Genomic DNA, 10347 nt, shown 5'->3' on the forward strand with positions numbered 1-10347 from the left:
CAAAAACTAAGACCAAGTCCTTTAGATTGTAGCATACAATTAGCCATTTCCTTTAAGGTGCAATTTTTCCTTTCAGCTACACCATTTTGTTGTGGAGTATATGGAACAGTATGTTGCATTTGAATTCCATTCTCAGTGCAATAGTTGATGAATGTGTTTTTAATATATTCACCGCCATTATCAGATATTAGCTTAAGAATTTGATGTCCAGATTGTTTTTCAACAAAGGCCTTGAAGGCCAAAAATGTGTTAAATACTTCACTCTTGAGTTTTAAGAAGTATACCCAAGTGCGTTTGGAGAAATCATCAATGAAAGTTAAGAAATACTTGCAGCCAGAGAATGACACAACTGGAAGTGGACCACATAAATCACTATGCACAAGCTGTAAAGGGGCTGAGGCGTGCCAAGAGGCACGTTTTTCAAAACTGTCCCGATGATGTTTTCCAAGTGCACATCCGGAACAAACACCATCTCTGCAAGATACCATAGGAAGACCTGTCACCATATTTTCTTTACATAGATGCTGAAGGGAGCGATAGTTTAAGTGACCAAATCACTCATGCCAAAGTTTTCTCACTTCATCGTTATGAGCAACAAATACTGAGGGAATATTTGATGACCCAAAGTTGTGAAACTTATACAACCTTGTAGAATCATCAGCAATGCCAGTAGCTAAAATATTTTTAGGATCTCTTAGGCCCTTGATTACAACATCATGAGGTGAAAATTCAACGATTTTACTTTCACCTGAATGAGTTATTTGATATACAGATAGAAGGTTGCAGGATAAGGTTGGAACACATAATAGATCATTAAACTGACCATTGTCTAGATGAATAGTTCCAATCCCTACAACACTAAGAGATCTATCATCACCAACATATATATTTTTGGTGTTACAATCATTTAAAGAAGAAAACATGGCTTTGTTTTTGGCCATGTGATAAGAAGCTCCAGAATCAATGAGCCACTCATGAGAATGAGAAGAAGAAGATACATTTAATGCATAACCAGACCGAGATGATTGACAACCACATGCAGAAAGTGCCATTCCTGAAGATGAAGTTGAAGTTGAAGAATGCTCCACATGAATGTTATGTTTCTTCGCCTCTGCTTCCAAGGCTTCCATCTTCTTAAAGCATTTTGATTCTAAGTGGCCATCTCGATTACAAAAGTTGCAATGTCTATCAGTCTTCTTCCATTTGTTTTTATTTGTCTTATCATTTTGTTGAAATGATTTTTAATTTTGAGGCTGAGATTTCTTAGGACCCTTGTTTGGTTTAGGACCATTCTTTTTAGGATATGACTTCTTAGGATTCTTTGAATTTGGTTGCTGCTAGGTGGCTAACGCTTTCTTGGAAGAGTTTCTAAGATTAAGAAGACCAAGGTGTAAGAGCTTTTCTTGTTCTCTTATTAAAGAATCACAAAAAGAGTCAAAGGAGGGGGACTTGTAGTCTGTTCCTTGAGAAATGAAGGCTTCTCTTGTAGAATGGAAGGTGGAAACAAACACAGAGTAGGCTGGTCCCAACTTAGTAAGAATGGAATAGATAAGGTTACTATCTTCTTTCTTAACTTTAACACCTTCCAAGAGATATCTAAGGGTCTTGAACTTGGACAAGAAATCTTCAATGCAAGAAAAATTATTAGGGTCCAATGTAAGCAACTCATTTTCAAGTTGATGGGCTCTAAGTTCATTTTTAATCCCAAAAACTTTATTGATTTGTTTCATTGCTTCATCAGGAGTATCATGTTCTGCAATATGGAATCTAAGATCTGGAGAAATAGACATCCCTATCAATCCACGTTCTTGATCATGCCTATTTTACCATTTAGCAGCCTTATCTTCATCCTTCACTTTCTTTTCTTGGCCTGAGGCTATTCTGTAGAGACCTTTACTTCTAAGTAAATCCTCAATGTAGGACAACCATTGGAAGTAGTTGGTGCTGTCAAGGGTAACTTGGTATTGACTTTCCATTTCAACAGAAACTGAAGCTAAAGATGCTGAAAATAAGTGTTCCAATGGATAGATCTCGAAAAATTAGGCTGGTTTAAAAAAATGGCTCTGAAAACGACTTCCGGATGAAGAAGTTATGGCTTTTTGAAAAAAAGTTGATGAAGTTGCCGATGAAGTGCGGGAATGTGCGGAAATGAAAAAGTCCGCCCCCACAAAATGGAGACTTGAACCCAAGACCTCTACTCTCTTAAAATAGCTTTGAACCAATTGAGCTATACAAAAAATTTGTGTGCGAGAGAGAGAGAGAGAGGGGGGGGGGGGCTTTGGGTTGCGTGCTTGCTTTGAGAAAGCTCTTTTTCCCTACAAAACAAAAAACACAAAACCCAACACGGACATGCAAAGAAAACGAACCTTACGGCTCGAAGTTAGCTTTAGCCGAAAAACTAAATATTTTCAAAAATGAACCTTGCGGCTCAAAGTTAGCTTTAGCCGGAAACTAAATATTTTTCTCAATGTTTCTGATTTTCCAAGATCACACTAAGGCACAGGGAAAAGATCATACGCATGAGAAAAATCCTTCCTTTCTGTTTCTGATTTGCCCAGATCGCACAAAGTCGCAGGGCTAAGAGCATACGCAGAAATGAAAGGTATAGATCTGGTAATAAAAAAGGCTAAATGAACCGAAACCGAAATAAACAGAGAGAAAATAACTGTAAACTACAAATAAACACTGTATACCTCCAGATCTTAAAAATGACGCAGCTAGGGCTACCAGAAACCTTTTCGAGTGAAACGAAAGGGGTTCCTCACTGGAACAGATGCTCCCAACACAACAGAGCAGTCCTCTCAGCCCGAAAGCAGTCAGAAATAGTAGATCTAGGAAACGGCAGTCGGATGCAGTTCTACCGGCTTCAGATTTGGATCACCAACGGACGCGGCCCTCAAATAGCTCTGATACCATGTAGGAATTTACAGGGTAAGTTCCTCAGACAGAACACCAAAGGACACCGCTCATAACCGGATCACAGATCAATACACCAGTATTTTTGACGTGGTTAAAACCCTCAAAGAGGGAAACAGTCCACGGCCTGAGCCAACGCTCCACTTCAGGCAATTTATTAATAAAAGAATGAAAATTTACATATGCTTCTCTCATGCACGGATTACCCTACAAATGACCCTCCATGCGCTTTAAATAGAAATCATGGACCAATCGGGTGTTAAGCCACGGATCAAGTGTCGGTAATATCGAGGAGAGAATGAACCGTCGGATCACTACATATCGTGACCGTCGGATTGTAAGTTACAAAATGTACAATGGTAAAGAAACACACTTTACCTAACTATACACCTAACTCTATACTAGACCAAGTTGTACTTAACTATTTCCTATGTGTCGGAATATCCTAACAGGACAAACCCAATCTTATAACATTTTTCCACTAGATAGGGGCCCAACCACCTTGTCATCAATTTCCATTTGAAATTCTTGAGCCTTGAATCATACAAAAGCGCCCAATCACCCTCTTGGAAGGATATTTCCCTAATATTTTTACCATGCAAAATATTCCTTTGCAATTGGATTACCTTAGTATGCATGAGAACCTGCAATCTAAATTCATCCAAACCATTGAGTTGGAGCATCCTTTCTTGCTTAGCTATAGTGATGTCCAAATCCAACTATGTTTCCATCCTCAAGGTGTTGTATTCAAATTTAATGGAAAACACGGCTTTCTTCCCGTAAACCATCTCAAATGGGGTGAATCTAGTGGTGGCCTTCTAGGTGGTATTGTAGGCCCAAGTGGCCTCTACAAGTTGGTCTAGCCAATCCCTTTTGCTATTGCTGAAAACCTTGATCAAAATGTTCTCCATGACTCTATTTGTGACCTCCACTTGCCCATTTTCCTGAGGGTGATAGGCAATGGATTTCCTGTGTTGGATGTGGTTTTGCTCCATGATGCTTTCAATCAGATTTGAGGTAAATTGAGCTCCTTTATCAGTCCCCAATTCCCTTTGAAATCAAAACTTGTAGAAAATGATATTCCTTTGAAATTCAACCACTTTATGCTCGATTTTTTCCTTTGCTACCTTTTCTACAGGCCATTTGAATAAGTAATCAATGCACACAATGATATACCTCTTTTTCCTAGATGGGGGATAAATAGGCCCAATGAAATCCATGCCCCATTTCTTAGATGGATCTAGAGTCACTTGAGGTTGTAGGGGAATTTCATCCTTGGGTGTATGCTTTCCCATCATTTGGCACTCATCACATCTAACAATGTACCTCTTTGCATCTTGATGTAAAGTAGGCCAGTAGTAGCTATCTTGTAGAACTTTGAAGGCTGTCCTCTTAGCAGCAAAATGGCCCCCAAAGGATCCATCATGGCATGTTGAGAGGATTTAAAATACCTCCTCCTCTCTTATGCACCTTCTCAAAATATGATATATCCCCAACTTGAAGAGGTTTCCCCCAATCTAAGTGAAAGGGGCACTCCTCCTAACAATCATTCTCTTCTCCTTAGAGGATATATTAGGAGGGAACCTCTCGGCAACCAAGTAATTTTATATATCAAAAAACCAAAGAGATGGCACTGAGATGGAAAAGTGGTGCTTATATGTAATTTAATCATCTACCATCTCCTCTTTCCCTGCAGGCAAGGTTAGTCTTGACAAAAAATATGCAACCACATTCTCTTTCCCTGGGTTGTCAATAGTAGTTAAATGAAATTGCTGCGATAATAACAACCATCTAATGATCTTATCAGTGACATCAAGTTTATTCACTAAGTATTTAATTGATGCATGATTAGTATGTATGAAGACTTGATATCCAGTGATGTAGTTCCTAAACTTATTCAAAGAGTGCACCATATCTAGGAGTTCTTTTTCAATGACTATCTAGTTGAGTTTAGTTTCAGAAAGGTTCTTACTAATGAAGTATACAACATAGGTAAAATTGTCTTCCACTTGTCCTGAGCTTGCTCCTACAACTTTATCTGATGCATTTGTAGATTTGGAAAGGCAATGCCTAATTGGGGCCTCTAAGGATTGGTGCATTGGACAACTTTTCTTTCAGTTTTTAAAATTTCTATTGGCACATTCCTTTCCAACAAAAGTATGAATCTTTAGCCAACAATCCAAATAAGGATGAGGCCAATGTATTGAAGTCCTTGATGAATCTTATGTAATATCCATCCAATCCAAGGAAGCTACTAACATCCCTTTATTTTTGAGGGGTAGGGACCCTGTTAATGATGGAAACATTTTTGGGTCAACCTAGATCCCCTCCTTGTATATGAAATGGCCTAGGAAAATCCCTACATTAACCAGAAAATCACATTTCTTAGGTTTTAATGAAATATTCATCTTAATACATTTCCTTCAAACTTTGCATAGATTAGAAAGAGCTTTCATAAAATCACTCCCATGAGGGGTGAAATCATCCATGTATATCTCAACAGCGTCATGCACAAGGTCAACAAAGATACGTACTCAAAACTACCCTATGAAAAGTAGCAGGGGAATTACACAAACTAAATGGAAGGAGCCTATAAGAAAAGGTCCCCCCATGGACATGTGAATGTGGTCTTATCTTGGTCCTTAGGTCTGATTTGAATCTGGTTGTATCCACTAAATCCATCTAGGAAGGAAAAGAATGTATTCCCTGCAAGACCATCTAATGCTTAATCAATGAAAGGCAGAGGGAAATGGTCCTTCTTTGTAGCCTTTTTAAGTTATCTATAATGAACAAAAATCCTCCACTTCCCATTTTTCTTGGGAACTATGACAAGAGGGGACACCCATTCACTATTTGAAATTGTTGGCATTATTATACAAATGTTGTCCTTGATGGCAACTCACTCATAGGTTAGTTCAGTTTTGATAAAAGGAAACCCTTAGTGTAACAGATCCATTTAGATGTAACAGGGAATTGGTACAGAAGAACAGGAAGATGGAACTAATGTCTACTAATCAGAATGAAGAAGTTGAAAATAAAGGATGATGAAAAGCAGTTTAAGATGTATACGCAGGTCCACTTAGTCAAAACAGTGTATACACGTAGGTCCACAAAACAAAAAGTGCATATACGTATACACGCACTCCTGCAAGAGGAAAAGCACGTACAGGTTGGAAAATCAAGGGATATCAAGAGTATAGAATATTAGGGGTCAATACCATGGTACTGGCCCACAATATTCAATGGAGTAACGACTATTTGATCCTGCCCAAGAATACCACGGGTCCAAAGTGGTTTTGGTTCGAGGTATTGAGAAAGGCAAAAAATTATATAAGGAGGAGAATATCATTAGGCCAGGGTGTGAAAGTGAAAATGGTTTCTAAGGAATACTTCTATCTAAAGTATATTTTATGTTGCAAGGGCTATGTTGGTGATTTGATCTGAAATATTTTGTGCACCTTGAATTCAATGTTGGATCAAGATCATGAGACCTAAAATGATTTATCATTGAATGATCTGATATTGGTTGGGCTAGATCTGGTTGTGTACACCTGTTTTATTCTTTAAATGTCATGATCTAGGTTTGTCTGAAGTCTGGAATAGCAGTGAATTTATGAGTTAATATTTGCATATATATATATATATATATATATATATATATATATACGCTGGTACGTCTCAGTAAAAGCGCATGTACACAAAGGTTCTACTCTTTCAAGTAGCGTACACAAAGGAAAAGCCTATTCTTCGGATCTGATTGATCTATCTAATCAGTTTTGTTGTTTTACCGATGTCTGTCAATGAAGTATTCTTAGATTTGAATGTAAAACTGAATGTATAAGGAGTTTGATATCTGATTGATTGATTGTATAAGTGAGAAGGGTGAACTCTACTACTGCCTGTGAAAAAAAACTCTGTAAATTGACAGTAGATGTTCAGTATATTGTTGGTTGGTACAGACTTGATTCAGAAGTTTTATGTTTCAGTAGTTTTGAAGGTATACGCAGGTTTGATTAAAGGAAGTATTGTATATATGCAGGTTGGGATCAGTAAAGTAGTATATTCATTCTGATGCATGGCTTTTGAGGTTTCAACTGTAACTTAATGATGATGCAGGTTCCTAGGTTTTTCTCTGTGTTTCGGTGATAGTGATCTGATTTTTTACATTAACTGATTATTGGTTGATGCAGCTTGAGTTTCAAAGTTTCTAACGGGTCCAGTACGAAAATTTGATGAAACAAGGCCTCCAGGTATATTTTTTTGTGTCAGGAGCATCCAATCTGAAAATTTATGAAACATGGTCCCTAGAAGAAGAGAGAAGGTCATAGTCTTCTCTAGGCCGGTGCCTACATACTAGTAAACACATTAGCTAGTACAAGAGCTATGGGGTTGCAGCTCCCTTCCAGTAGAAGCTGGAAAACGAGAGAAGGTTGTAGCCTTCTACAAGTGGGTGCCTGTGCACTGGTATGATTCTACACTAGTACAAGATTGTAAACATATTTTCTTATTATTAAAAGAAGACAAATATGACAGTAGCAGGTGGTTTTCACCCACATTGGGTTTCCACCTTAAATCTTGGTGTTCATGTGTGTGATCATTTATTCTGTTTTTATTGCACTATTTAATAAGTTATTGATACACTGGTTATAGATCAACACATGATAAATGAACTAAATCATAATTTCTCTCAGTATACGTTGATTTCACTATTCACAGTAGCATGTACATGCTAGTTCACTTCATAGAAGTAGAGTATATAAATTTTTTTGGGAAATGAAAAATTATTGATCTGATAATATTGATTCACCCCCCCTCTCAATATTATTTCCTATAATTGGTATCAGAGCAGGTCCTTCAGAAGAAGCTTGATTGCTTGAAGGAAGATATTTCAAGATGAATAATCACAAAGGCATGGGATCCATCAGACCACCAATCTTCAATGTGAGCGACTTAGTATATTGGAAAATAAGAACCAGAGCCTACCTACAATCACTTGGAGCAGATGTTTTGGAAATTGTGGAAGGAGGATATCAATTTCCAGCAGCAATTCCTACATACTCTGCAGGTAAGAAGTTATCCGAAACCAACGCCGAAATTGTCAATACGTTGTTGGGAACTCTATCAGAAACAGAATTTGTCAAAGTCATGCAGCTCAAGATGACCAAAGAGATATGGGACAAAATCATTCAGACATACGAAGGAGACTCTCAGGTAAAACATGCTAAGCTTCAAACTCTTAGAATTTAGTATGAATCTCTTAAGATGCATAGTGATGAGAGTGTTGCTAGTTACTTTTTACGTATAGATGAGATTGTTAATTGTATGAATAATCTAGGTGAAGAGATAAAAGATGCTACTTTAGTTGAGAAAATTTTGAGATCTTTGTCTTCTAGATTTGAGTTAAAAGTGTCTGCCATAGAAGAAAAACAGGATCTTCAAACTATTACTGTGACTCAACTCCATGGAATCCTAATTGCCTTTGAAATGAGAAAAGGAGGTCCATCAAATATGAGAGAAGCCACTTTTAAAGCATCAACAAAGGGAAAAGAAAATGAAGATCACCATGAATCAGAACACATTTCAGAAGAAGAAGATGAGGTAAATTTTGTCAAGAAGCTTCAACGGGGTTCCAGAAGATTCAGAGGTAAGCTACCTTTCAAATGCTTTTCTTGTGGTAGAGTCGGTCATTATGCTGCCAAATGTCCTCATAAGGATAAATATGAAAAAGGAAAATAATATGCAAAGGAAATAGAAAACAAGTTGTGAATAGAAGGAGTTACTATACGCATGAAGATAGTGATGGCTTATCCAATAGTGATGAAGATGAAACTGACCAAGATTATAGACTACTCATGGCTTATCACAACGATGATTTTTTGGATGCCTTAGAAGAGGAAGAATTTCTTGTGGAAATCACTAAGTTCAAAATCTGTTTAGAAGAAAAGAATATGATCATCGATACGTTGACACACCAACTCATTGAAAGAGGAAACCACAATGAAAATCTATAATGTGAAATTGTGGGTCTAAGAAAAGAACTTGAGAAGACAAAATCTCTAAATCTGAGATTTTCTAAAGGATCTGAAACTTTAAATGAAATAATTAAAGTTCAGTGTTCTCCTCTGATAAAGACAGGTCTTGGATATAATGATGAATCATCTCAATCACAGAAGTCATCAGCCTCCACCAGAAGCTATCTTAATGCAGCAAAGACCAGTGAACAGTATGTCAATCATCAGCAAAGGCCTAAAATTACTCATCAGGTAAATCATACCCAATTTACTCCAAGGATGAATATCAGTAGAAGCTTCAACCAATAAGTAAACAATGCCAAAAGATTATATGATCGCAAAAACTTCTTTAATGGGAAATGCTTTTCATGTCATAACTTTGGGAATAAGGTTGCTCAATGTGTTGCTTATGAAACCTTCATGACTAGAGAAGCACGAAATCAAAGGAGCGTAATAGGAATCAAGAAAAGTTCCTATAATAACTTTTCTCCTCTTGAAAATGAAGTAGAATGTTCGATTTGTAACAACTTTGGTCATGAAGAATCTGAATGCGGGAGAAAATTTTGGCCATCACTTCAAAAGGAGATGTTAGGCCCCTATACTACTAGTGTAACCCCTTATTGTTATTAGTACAACCCCCTTATTATATTGTTATACCCATGTAGTTCCCATATTGTTACTATTGTGCCCCATAGAAGCCCACTATTGTTACTATTGTGCCCTTACATTATTATTGTTATGTCAGCTCTGATTATATTATGACCCCTTAGACTCCTATATATAGAAAGGAGGCCTTGTCATTTGAATCATCCAAGAATTGTTCATTTGTGTAATGTAAAGAAGGTTTCCCCCCGGAAGAGGCTTATTTCTAAGGCGTTCATCTATATTTTCTATATTTTTGTGAGCTGGTTTCATAACATTTGGTATCAGAGCTTTGGATTCTAGGGTTTCGCTGCTCCAAATAGGTTGTCCTGGCATTTGCGCTATAACTTTGTTTCTACGACGTTTCATATGATTAAAAAAACCCATTTGGGTTGAAATCGTTCTGAACCTCAACTCCAAAATTCGGAGCTTTCGCACTATATTTGTGGAGATATGATCTGAGGAAGATGGCCTTTTTGCAGACTCCCGAATTTCATTCCAAACAGGTGACCTGGGGAAAATCATCTTAACTTTTGTTTTAGGCATCAGATTGAAATTTCGTAAGAAGTTACAGAAAGAGGACGGACTATAGTTTCCTGTGTATATTTTTTAGAACCGAAGGTCAAAATAGTGACACGTGGCACTTCATACAAGTTCGCTCTTCTAAAAAGGTATATAATCAAGTCATCTTGGGAGATTGTGCATAAATCTTTCTTGGAGAGTCTAAATTCGATCAGACTGGTGGCATTGGAAAGAGGACGCAGAGGGCTACTGCAGG

The sequence above is a fragment of the Pinus tabuliformis genome, chromosome X (assembly GCF_031772625.1).
Source record: "Pinus tabuliformis cultivar Carrire ecotype Pingquan chromosome X, CPIR1, whole genome shotgun sequence".
Lineage (NCBI taxonomy): Eukaryota > Viridiplantae > Streptophyta > Pinopsida > Pinales > Pinaceae > Pinus > Pinus tabuliformis.